The sequence below is a fragment of the Ascaphus truei genome, chromosome 3, assembly GCF_040206685.1.
Source record: "Ascaphus truei isolate aAscTru1 chromosome 3, aAscTru1.hap1, whole genome shotgun sequence".
Taxonomy (NCBI): domain Eukaryota; kingdom Metazoa; phylum Chordata; class Amphibia; order Anura; family Ascaphidae; genus Ascaphus; species Ascaphus truei.
Genome location: NC_134485.1, coordinates 47,795,326 through 47,808,731, shown reverse-complemented (window position 1 = coordinate 47,808,731; position 13,406 = coordinate 47,795,326).

Here is a 13,406-nt window from a genome sequence, read left to right as displayed (position 1 = left end):
CCTCCTGTGAGGTCTAACCATCCACCCTGGGGAAACTACAAACTTCACCTACCTCCACTACCACCAAAAACCAGGTAAAGCTAATGAACCCCTTCATTACCTTAGCAGTTAGCCACTAAGGTAATTAAGGTGTGTTTGAGTTTGGAGCCATGTAAGTCACCATTGTATTGGGTACATTTCATTTTCTTTTGCACTGCTAGCTATGGCGAAATAAACTAATGTTTGTGAACCCTTGTGTTCTACCTGGTAATTGCGATCCCATGACAGTCTAGTAAACCCAGTTAGTGACAGTGTAGATTTACTTAATTTTAAAAGTAAACGATAAAACCGAGAATCAATTAATCATAAAAAAATTGACTTTATATACCGTATTTTCTCGATTGTAAGACTTCATCGATTGTAAGACGCACCATCGATTTGACCTGTACAATTGAGGAAAATTACTTTTTCACTTACATGTTTCAGGAGAGGTCTCATGTGAGCAGAAGATGAAGCGGGCGGCGGCGGCAGGAGAGGTCAAACATCTGCAGAGGATTGAAGATGGATAGCAGGCAGGAGTGTGGTGTCGGCAGGACAGGTCCCAAGTCTGCAGGTGAATGAAGATAAGAAGACATCAGGAAGGCGGCCATGTGGTGGCGGCGGCAGTAGCGGCACAAGATCATAATAGCAGGAGAGCTGAGCAGGAGCAGAGCGGCAGAGGGGAATGGCTGGGGAGAAGCGCACTGTAACCAGAAGTCAGACACCGGTCAACTTCTGATTACAATGCACTCTTCCTTAGCGTTCCCCTATGCCGCTCTGCTCCTGCTTAGCTCTCCTGCTATTATGATATCCTGCCACTGCTGCCACCGCCCGTCCGCTGTCTTCTTATCTTCATTCACCTGCAGACTTGGAACCTGTCCTGCCGCCACTGCACTCCCACCCACTTTCCATCTTCAACCCTCTGCAGACGTGGGACCTCTCCTGCTGCTGACGCCCACTTAATCCTCCGCTGACATTTTTGGCGCGAGTTTCGAAAAAAATGTAAAAAAAAATATATGTATTTTGTGCTGCTATAAGAGTTCTCTGCTGATGGTATTTTAATCCTTGATAAAGCACTGTGAAGGTGTGAAACGCATAGGAAGGCTTCCTACACCTCCTGTTGTTGATGTTATTGTTTAACTAAAACTTTTTTATTTTTATAAACTGGTTCCCTTGGCAGTACTCTGCTGTTCTCTTTTTTTTCTCTACCTAGACCTTTTTACTTGCAGCTTGTCGTGCCATTTAAGAAATCAAGAAGCTCTAGGAGTGGGTAAGGACTTGAAGTATTTTTCTAAGCCTTCTTTGCCATTGGAGAAGCTATGTGAGTATGATAGTCTAAGTTCATTGATTATATCCTTACATCCAATGATGGTGCATAAGGGTGGGTTATCATCGCTATGAGGAAGGCTTGATATTTTTTCATATGAGACATCTCACCTTTTTTGTCTATATTAATATACCCACTCCATGCCAGAGCGATTCTTGTTCCGTCTATTTATATTAAATAAGTCAAAGGACATTTTGTGTCTGGATATATTAGAGCATCCTATACCTACCCTCTTGAATTGTCACTGAAAATGTATCTGGTCAGTCCAGCACAATTATTAAAATAAATAATAATACTGTACAGTATATCTATCAAATAGACTTACAGATTTAACTGTAAGCAACCACAACTGAAAAAATACAGATGTAGCAAGACTTACTGTTTCCATGACTACAATAACCCAAGTGCAATTCCCCCAGAATTTCTTTGCATGCTCAACCCCATAACCTGGGGGGACCGGCAGTGGTCAAAATAGTTTTTTCTGCTGCCGTAAATATAGAACATTTATATTGTTCTATCTAGTTCCTTTCAACATTTCATTTCAGACAAGTTCGACTTTTTAACTATTTTAACTATCACCCAGCATTTAATACACTAATTGTAGATTCTGCACCATTATGCATGATATCAGTGCAGATATATTTGCTCTAACATTCACCTGGGGTAATTTAAAACACTTACACTACTGAGGATCATCCTTTTCTCCCTTTAAGTGTATTCACACTTTTTTTCCTTTTCTTTTTCACATATTTCTTTCACAGATCTCGTCAATAATTTAGTTAGGGATCATCCTACAGATAGATACCTATATAAATATTATTGTCATCACATACTGATTTATCAGATATTATTCACTAAGGTTATTGCATTTGTCAATATGTTATATGTCTAATGAATAATCACATTAGCACTGTATAAATTGCTAAGTTAATTTCACTATTATTTTGCATTCCCATAATAGTAAGAATGCTAATAGCACTAGCTACCTTAAGTCAAAGTCTATATTTTGTCACCTCCACACTAGGTACTTAATTTCATTCACAGATTCAATTGTATAATTTATGTACACTTTTTGCATTTTATTTTAATTGTTTAGATGTATGTCTGAATTATAACTAAGGTTATTGCATTTGTCAATATGTTATATGTCTTTGTGATAGGGTTAAGGAACGTCACAAACCATATACCTGGCAAACTTATGTTTAGGCTTGCAGTGCAGCAGTGACGAGGTTAAGTTTCAGTTGAGAAGGGCTGCTTAATTAGTCTGACCCCAGCTGCATAATCAAGGTGTTTTAAAACCCCCTGGCTGTACACACACGCAGGCTAGCTGGTCAGGAGACAGGAGTGAAATACTGAAGAGATTACTGCTATAAGGTCTGTTTTTCAAAGTACATGTGTAATGAACTGTCTGGGTCCTGCATGCTGAAGAGAAGCTGCCTTGTTTTCTGTGCTGAAGAGAAGCTATTTTGTTTTTGTCTGCTGAAGAGAAGCTATTTTGTTTTTGTGTGCTGTATGTTTTTAAGGCTCAATAAATAAGCCTTATCAAGAGAACCCGCATGTGTGGTTGCATGTACCCTACAACATATGGTGTCAGAAGTCCCGGGATTTTGAGAGGCCCCTGCAGTTGAAGGGCCACACACACAGACAAAAATGAGAAAAATGGAAGAATTTTTAAAAGAGTTTCTGTGCGAGCAGACCAGACAGCAGGGACTGTTAATGCAGGAGCAGACCAAACAGCAGGGACTGCTAATGCAGGAGCAGGCCCAACTACTATTGCAGCAGCAAACCCAGCTCCTAACCCAGCAGCAGGCAGCACAGGATGAGCGGATGGCCAAGCTGCTGACCCAATTCCAGGGGTCGGCCAGTCCAGAACTTGCGAACAAACCCCCGGTCCTCCTGAGGAAAATGGCTCCGAACGAGGATCCAGAGGCTTTTCTACTGACATTTGAAAGGGTTGCCGAAGCTCAGGGCTGGGCTGCAGATCGCTGGGCAACTGCTTTGGCCCCGCTCCTCATAGGAGAAGCCCAGGACTAATATCAGAGCCTCCCAGCAGATCAGGCAATTGACTACCAACAAGTTAAAGCCGCCATACTGGATCGATTAGGTCTGACCCCAGAGACCTACCGGCAGCAGTTCCGGAACCTGAAGTACACCGCTAAGATGAAACCCCGGGTCCTTGCTCAGCGGTTATTGGACTTATGTAATCGCTGGATACAACCCAAGGAGCGCACTAAGGAGGCAATTCTTGAGCAAGTGGTTTTGGAACAATTCCTACAGATAATACCCCATTCCGCACGCACGTGGGTAAAACGCCATGCTGATGAAACCCTAGCTTTGGTGGTCCGACTCGTTGAGAAATTCCTTGGGGCCGAGGATCAGGCGAGTGCCTTTGACCCGACGGATCCAACTTCACCAGCACATGCGATACCCAAAGAGGGAGATTGGAACAACGGGGAAACTACGGCCTCTCCATACACAACCGCCAAGGGCCACGAAAGGAGCAGTCCTTCCAACAAGGAAGAAGTCAAAACGCCGGGCACTGGCGAGACCCTCATCCCCTTCCTGATGTCGGCTTGTCACCAAATGAGAGGAATTGTCCGAGGATGTCACCCACAGGACCCGCCAGATGCCTGGTCTCCAGTATCCAGTCCAGTGGAGCGCTATGCCTGGCACCCTCCCACGAAGGAACCCTCTCCATGTTTCGCCTGCGGAGAACAAGGCCACCGGCATGTGGAATGTCCACAGATGGATTGTTCCTTCAGCAGGACCGTCGCCTCGGCCTTCACTGGAGAAAGTTACAAGCCCTGGCTACTTCCAGCCCAGGTTGGGGGAAAAACCTTCCAGGCCCTTGTAGATTCGGGCTCTGGGAAAACTCTGGTCTTCCAGGAACTGTTAACGCCTAACGTGTGTTCTTTTGACTCCCCATGGAGTACAGAATGTATACACGGCGATGTAAAACGGTATCCGACGGCCAAAATCTGGCTACAGGTGAAAGGTCAGGAGGCCTACCTCGAAGTAGGAGTTGCTCCTTGGCTCCCTGCCCCCGTTTTGCTCGGCCGGGACTGGCTTTTCTTTTCGGACCTAATGGCTCCAGTCTCTCACGAGGAGCCTTATTCTATGGCTCAGGAGAACCCTGGCAAACTGTTCCCCTTCTCGGCAGACCTTTTTCCCAGTAGACACTGGGTTCAAAAGACTTGGAAGCAAAGACGCTCTGACAAACAGGACTGGTTGCAGAAATCTGGGTCTCAAGATGACCATTCTAGTAGCCAGAAGTCACAAGTGATGGCTTTGGATGGCCAGAGGGAGAGGGATATGGGCCCTGGAGATTTAGCAGACCTATACCTCCCCAATTTTTGCCAGAGGCAAAGGGAAGACCCAGTCCTTGCTAGGCAGTATGATAAAGTGGTAAAAATTGATGAGCAGATATTGAATGCACAGGGGGTGATAGTATTCCCCCATTTTGAATTATCAAATTATATCCTGTATAGGGTGAATAGGCAGACACAAACAGGGGAGGTCACCAGACAGATATTTGTTCACACGGCGTTTGTTAAATCTGTGTTCACTCTAGCCCATACTGTCCCTTGGGGTGGTCACCTTGGAAGGGATAAAATATTGGACCGTATTTCGTCCTGATTCTATTGGCCAGGGATGCATAGTGATATTGCTAAGTTATGTGCGGCATGTCCGGAATGCCAGCTAACTAGTCCGAAGGGACAAAAAACATCCCCTTTGGTTCCTCTAACCTTGGTGCCAGTTCCCTTTGAGAGGATTGGGGTAGAGTTGGTAGGACCTCTAGAACATTCTGCAATAGGTTTATTCTTGTAATAGTTGACTATACAACAATATATCCTGAGGCGTTCCCCCTGAGAACAGCAACGGCGAAGCAAGTAGCCAATAAGTTGTTGGAGCTGTTCTCACGGGTTGGACTTCCCCAGGTTATGTTGACAGACCAAGGTACAAATTTTATGGCTAAACTGATGCAGGATGTCTTAAAATTACTAGTGGTCAAGTCTGTTCGGACATCGGTCTACCATCCACAGACTGACGGATTGGTGGAAAGATTTAATCGAACTCTATAAGGGATGCTGGGAAAGTTTGTAGATTCAGAGAAGAGAGCCTGGGATGAACTTCTCCCTTTTCTGCTGTTTGCAGTGCGGGAAGTTCCCTAGGCCTCCACGGGATTCTCTCCATTTGAACTGCTGTATGGCCGCCAACCCCAGGGTATCCTAGACCTCCTAAAGGAGTCCTGGGAGGAACAGTGGTTCCCTTCTAAGAATATGTGAAGTGAGGGGAATAAACCCTGTGTTGTCCGGTGCTCCAATTAATATGCACGTGACAGGTGGTTTGGAAGAATGCAACATCTAGTATGTATAGCTATAAAAATGACAATCCTGCTGCAGATAATATAATAAATGAATTTGAGTCTTAAGGGAAAAACGTATAACAGACTAATAACCTGGGTGGGGGGTTAGTGAGCAGGGAATAGATAGAGACGGAGAAGCAACCGTGGATGCCACTCTCCTGTACTCACGAAACACTAAAACCTGCTGCCCTTACCCGACCTGGTGTGTTCACTGTTCGTTCCGTTAGCTTGCCGGTCCCAGCTCTGTAAACCTTGCGCTCGTGCGTGACGTCACCGCAGGAAATGAACAGTTTCTTCTGGGACAGACCCGGCGTGTCATGCGCTCTGGTGCTACTCACAGCCAAAAGGGGCGGCCCCATGTTTGCCTGCTGGAAGGGAGTCATGGCTCCTCAATGCAGAAGGAATTGCCTGCGTGCTCCAGCCAATGGGTAACAGGAAAATGGTGAAAAAGGGCGGTCACTGCATAATGGAACCCAGCCACAAAATAAAATAAAATCAGCTTTAATAAGTAATAATGCTGTACATCACAGAATAGATCTCTGACGCGTTTCGTCCCGTCTTTGGACTTTATCAAAGAGTGACAAAACTCTATACAGAGGCATCTTAAATAGGCAAGCCCTTCTCAGTCATTGGTTCAAGCACAGTTGTAAAAAATCATCTAATCAAGCTAAAAAGCCAGGGGAGGGAACCAATTCAGTCTACAAGACAGCCTGTGTATAGACAGGTTAAAAAATGACAAATATGGATACAACAAACAACATTTAAAATAAGAATAAAAACAAGAATGTGTGATGTAGAGCATCTAAAATAACAAAAATAACGATTAATGAAGGAATACACATACTATCATAACCCATTGAAGAAATATATGGGAATTGTGTAAGGGAAAACATATATATGTATATACACATATACTGACATCGAATAATGACAACATGTGTAATACAATGCAAGAATATGCATTATAATGTAATAACATCATATTGATTAAACAAATAAACGTTAATAAAAGAAATGCACATATCCCTAGAGATAGTCCATATACAGAAGGGAGAAAAAGAAACATAATAATGATCTATAATACATTGTAAGGATAGCAGAGCATGCAATAGTAATTATAAATCATACACATAATGATAGTAAATATTATGATGTATCGGAACACAATGGATGTGACCTCCCTGTATTCTATTATTGAACACCATCACGGTCTTGTGGCTATTGAGCACTTTCTTAACTTATCCACCTTATCTATTTCACATTGCACTTTTTTGTTAGAATCTATATCTTTTTTACTTAAGCACAATTATTTTTTATTTGATTCACATTTTTATTTACAGAAGTTGGGTACCGCAATGGGCACAAGTTTTGCACCATCTTACGCAAATTTATTTTTGGGTTTTGGGAATCACGTTTTATTTATCACAGTGACAATTCAGATCGTCATAATATCGTCTATTACAAGAGATATATTGACAATTTGATCTTTATTTGGAAGGGTGATGAAATTTCACTATTTTCTTTCATTGATTATCTTAACACTAATACATATAATCTTAAGTTTACTTTTGAGCACAACATTAACAATATTAATTATTTAGATTTATTCCTGTATATTGACGGTGACATGACTATACAAACAGACATCTACAGGAAACAAAATTCCAGGAATACACTTTTAAGCGCATATAGTTCTCATACTCGTTCTTAAATTAAGAACATTCCATGAGCTCAATTTGTTAGATTAAAACGACTTTGTTCGGACAATGATGTATTCTTGTCTCGAGCCAAGGAGATGTCTGATAGGTTTTTGGCCAGGTGTTATTCTGCTAAAGACATTGTCAAGAGAGAGGGGATTTGGCCCGGGATTAAAGGGGTTACACCCCATTTGGCCACCCTCTACTCTCACCTGGGAAGCAAGGGGTTAACTGGACTGGGGTCCACTAATGTGTTCTTGCCTTGCTTCAGCCATCCAACAGTTTATTCCCCTGTATAAATGTATTGTTTCTGTGCCAGTGTCTGCACCACACACACACTGGGGCTTAAGGGGTTAATGAGCTGCAGTTTAGGAAAATACAAATATGTGGTGTCTTTTCAGAAATATCTTGGCTTCAACAGGCTTGATTGAAGTTGGGTGTGAAAAGTACAGAGGGGGTTTGGTGTATGTTAACACATCTTGCTGGTAGAGACAGCTAGGCCCATGTCTGGGGCATTGGGTGTGAAATCTAGCACCTGTGACAAATGTTCTCTACACAGGAGTCCCTGCTTCAAAGGATTTATTGACCATGGGGGCCAGGGGTGCGGTTACCCAAGGAGATATCAGAATGAGTGACCTTATTAAATATAAGAATACCATGAGATGTCCTCGGCTGAACGTGCTAAAAATTACATATGTGTAACCGGGGGACCGAGCCACAAATTACAATTACAGACACATGATGTCTAGCAGGTCCTAAGAGACAGATATTAATATCTCTCTTAATTTTAGTATTACACGGTAATATTTAGTCTTATTGGGAAGAGTCATGCATGCCGGAATGTATTAATATTGGCTCGCGTGCCAGTAAGTATCACTGAACTGAAGTTATGAAGTTATTTAGATAGGAAAAGCAGTTTTTTAAACGTCCTTGGGTGGGAGGAGTTTTACTCTGTGGAAAACTGTCAACCTCACCACTGATTTATGAGAGGGGCTGGGTTTAGGTTGTGTTCAATAGGAAATAATTGTATAAGAACCAGGCTCAGCCTATGGCTATTGTCCTTCATGTCTTTCGTGTCTTTTGTGATTTTCAAGATTGCTGTATGAACTGCTAGTCACGATTTCTGACTATTTCATCATTTCATTTTAAGTGAGTGTCTATATTTTGTCTGTTATTTGTATAATCTCGTGTGTTCACCTTTTTCAAGGAATAAATTATATTTGATCATATCTAAGTCTCGTTCAGTTCAACCCAGTTATATTTGGTGTGTATTATTAATAGCCTGTCTCAAAGCTACCGTCACAGACATATCAACAGCATTTGCCAAGGCAGATACTATGATAGAAACACACTCATTTGTAAGAAAAAGAGACACTTTACCTCTAAAAAAGAGAGAGACTCAACATTATTCTCTGACAATAAAAAGAGTCCATTATTTATCACCACGTTTTTTCTCAATCTCAACAAATTTGCAATATTATATCAAAACACTGGCATACATTGTTGTTAGACAAAGATATTTGTACTATTGTACAACAGGGACCAAGATTCTCTTATCGCAAGGCCAAAACATTGGCTTTTCATTTATCAATCAGTATGTTTGACTCCAAATCCAATTTTCCTAACATCAAAAGCATTCCAAAAGGTTTCTTTAAATGTGGTAGATGTTCTATGTGTCAATACACATTCCAGACCAAATACATTATATATAATGAGAATCTTAGAAAGTATTATATAAAGAATTTCCTTAATTGCAAAATCAGTTTTGTGATTTATATTCTTTTTTGTGGTTGTGGACACAAATATGTGGGTCGCACCACAAGACCACTCAAGGTGAGGATAGCAGAACATGTACGGTTGATTAAAAAGATGGACTTAAATCATCCAGTAGTCAGACATTTTTCACAATGTTCCAAAGCCAGTATTAACAACTTCTCTTTTTCAGCTATTGAACATATACCTTGCCACCCTAGAGGTGGCAACAGAGAGAATATTCTCAACAAACAAGAGATGTATTGGATATACACTCTCAACACTCTCCACCCGCACGGTATTAACCTTGACTGGGAGCTTAAACACTTCCTTCAGGAAGTTGGCTGGGTAGTCTTGGGAGTGTGTTCCGATACATCATAATATTTACTATCATTATGTGTATGATTTATAATTACTATTGCATGATCTGCTATCCTTACAATGTATTATAGATCATTATTATGTTTCTTTTTCTCCCTTCTGTATATGGACTATCTCTAGGATATGTGCATTTCTTTTATTATCGTTTATTTGTTTAATCAATATGATGTTATTACATTATAATGCATATTTTTGCATTGTATTACACATGTTGTCATTATTCGACAACATGTGTATATACATATATATGTTTTCCCTTACACAATTCCCATATATTTCTTCAATGGGTTATGATAGTATGTGTATTCCTTCATTAATCGTTATTTTTGTTATTTTAGATGCTCTACATCACACATTCTTGTTTTTATTCTTATTTTAAATGTTGTTTGTTGTATCCATATTTGTCATTTTTTAACCTGTCTATACACAGGCTGTCTTGTAGACTGAATTGGTTCCCTCCCCTGGCTTTTTAGCTTGATTAGATGATTTTTTACAACTGTGCTTGAACCAATGACTGAGAAGGGCTTGCCTATTTAAGATGCCTCTGTATAGAGTTTTGTCACTCTTTGATAAAGTCCAAAGACGGGACGAAACGCGTCAGAGATCTATTCTGTGATGTACAGCATTATTACTTATTAAAGCTGATTTTATTTTGTGGCTGGGTTCCATTATGCAGTGACCGCCCTTTTTCACCAATTTCCTTTCTAAGAATACCCTGCAATATGTACTGGACCTTAGGAAAACCTAGATGTGGTCGGGCATTTTGCTAGGGAGAATCTTAGATCAGCCCAGGACAGTCAGGAGAGACATTACAATCAATATGCTCATATGAGAGTGTTTCACCCAGGAGATCAGGTGATGTTATTTTTACCAAGTTGTGAGAGCTAGCCAAATGGCAGGGCCCATTCGAAGTACTCCGCCGCACAGGTGATGTGGATTAAGAGATCGCTCAACCAGGGTCCAGGAAGGGTAAACAAATTTACCATGTGAACTTGCTGAAACCCTGGAAGATGCAGCGTTTTTCTATTCATCCACCCAGTGGAGGAGGAAATGGACTTGGGTCCTCAGCCCCCACGGGAGAACATCGTGGGTGATGATAAAATCCCAATGGGTAGACAGTTGTCCTCTGAACAAAAAGGGGACCTGTTAGAAATAATTACACAATTCCATGATGTTTTTTCTGATTTGCCAGGGCAAACTAATTTAATTTCACATGTGACCGAGACAGCACCTGGGGTAAAAGTATGTTTCTGTCCTTATAGGTTGCCTGAAAGTCGTAGGGCCCTGGTAGAGAAGGAGGTACAAGAAATTTTACACTTAGGAGTGATTGAGGAATCATGCAGTGAGTGGTGTGGTCCACTATTTATGGTCCCTAAACCCAATGGGAAGGTAAGATTTTGTGTGGACTTTCGAAAGGTCAATGCGATATCCAAGTTTGACGCATATCCGATGGCCAGGGTGGATGAGTTAATTGACGCCCTTGGTAACGTGGAATATATATCCCCGCTGGACTTTAACGCGAAATATATATCCACGCTGGACTTAACAAAAGGATACTGGCAAATACCTTTAGAGGAAAAGTCCAAGTGCAAAACAGCCTTTGCCACTCCCATGGGTTTATACCAGTTTGTGACAAGTCCATTTGGACTGCATGGCGCCCCAGCCACATTTCAGAGACTCATGAATAAAGTGCTGAGACCCCATAGGGATTATGCCGCAGCCTACCTAGATGACATTGTCATTTATAGTAAACACTGGCGGGCCCATCTAAATAGGCTGAAAGCGGTCCTCAAATCTCTAAGAGAGGCAGGACTCACAGCCAACCCTAAGAAATGTGCCTTAGGTAAGGCGGAAACCAAATAATTAGGGTATGCAGTGGGCGGTGGAAAAGTAAGGCCACTAGCCGACAAGGTAGTTGCCCTGAAAGAAGTTCCGACCCCCCAAACAAAAACGCAGGTACGCTCTCTGCTGGGTTTAGCAGGGTACTATCGGCGGTTCATCCCCAACTACTCGGAAGTTGCAGCCCCATTAACGGACCTCACAAAAAAATGTGCCCCTACACAAGTGGTATGGTCAAGGGAGTGATAGAAATATGCAAAAGAATGCAAACAGTGGGTGGCGCAGTGAAAATAAATATATAATAAAGGTGTATATAAACACAATGTTTATAATTACAAATGAGGGATAAGTGAAAAAAATGCAGCTCTAAACCCTTAAGTGGATGATCTGTGGTATCCACTCCTTGTTACAGCACGTCTTGGGAAAGCAGGGGAGCGCAGTTTTCAATATGCAACAAATAGAAAAGCATACATACTGCTGCGGCAGACTTTATTCGAACAAATCACCGGTTTGTACCTGGCAGGTTCCTGGAATGTGACACTGTTCACCTGGAGCATGTCGCGTTCCAAGCCAGGGGTGATGCCCGGCTGACGCGCGGCTGATGTGTTAATTTAAAATGGTTCAGGATTTATTAGGCTGCAATGCTTCGCGTGTCCGCCAGATGGCATAAAATCATGAATTGTAATGCAGTATATATATATATATATACTGTACAGTATATTTATATACTGTATTACAACAACCCCTATAACCCCTAACATACAGTACTGTACACATACAGTACTGTATATGCACATCAATGATACTATGGGTCGGCGGGGGCGAGATGTGTTTGCAGCAGAGAGAGTACCGCTGCTCTCTCTGCGCAAACATCGGCACATTAAAAATGATTTAAAATACATTTTTATTTATAGTGTAGATGTGCAGGGGGTCTCCGGAGCTGAACCGCGTTGGTTTCAGGTCGGTGGACCCCCTGCTCCCCGAGATACAGCCCCCTTTATGAGGTGCCGTTATCCCTCTGCGTTTAAAGGGCCCGATCACGTGACCGCGACCTGTAAACCAAGCAGAGGGATACCGGCACCTCCTAAAGGGGCCTGTATCTCGGGGAGCAGGGGGTCCCCGGACCTTAAACCACAGCGGTTCTGCTCCGGAGACCCTCTGCACATGTACAGTATAAATAAAACACATATATAAATAAACACTCGTTCCTTACCTTAGCGGCTATGTGCTACGGTAACGAAGCAGCATTTCTGTATTTTAATAATATTGTACAGTGAGCAGGGGGTTCCCTGAGCCAGAAATTAATGCTCAGGGGACCCCCTGCTCCTGCACAATATTATTAAAAATACAGAAATGCTGCTTCATTACCATAGCGTATTGCCGCTAAGGCAATGAAGGGGTTAACCCACCGTGCCCGCTTTATTGTGGGTAGCGGTGGTTGGTGAAGGGGGTATTTGGCCCTTGGTGTGAGTTTTGGACTTGCAGGGGGGTTGCGGGTACACTTAACCCCTTCACGACCGTAGAAGTTAATACCGCTACAGTCATGAAGGGGTTAAGCCATCCCGCTACCTCCCGCAAGCCCTAAACAACCACCGTTGGGGCTAATACCCCCTTCACCCACCCCCACTACCCACAATAAAAAAAAACTCACACACAGCAGCCGCCAAAAAATAAATAAATAAATCTAAATAAATACATAAATAAATGACTATAAATAAATACATTTGAAATCTGCCTGGCCTGTGTTTTCTGTGAGTGCAGTGTACTGTATGTAAATGTGGGGAGGGGGATCCCGTGTAAATAACCACACCCACACCCACTACCCACCTGCACATGGCCCCTCCGCTGCTGCAAAAAAGAGACAAAAATTAAAACATACAAAGTAATGTCCCCAACCCCTTAATCACCATAGCGGTTATTAACCGCTACAGTCATTAAGGGGTTAACCCACCATCACCCACCACTCGGGATGCCTACATACCCTCCCACACTAACCCCCCCCCGTGAGGCCTAACCACCCAGTACC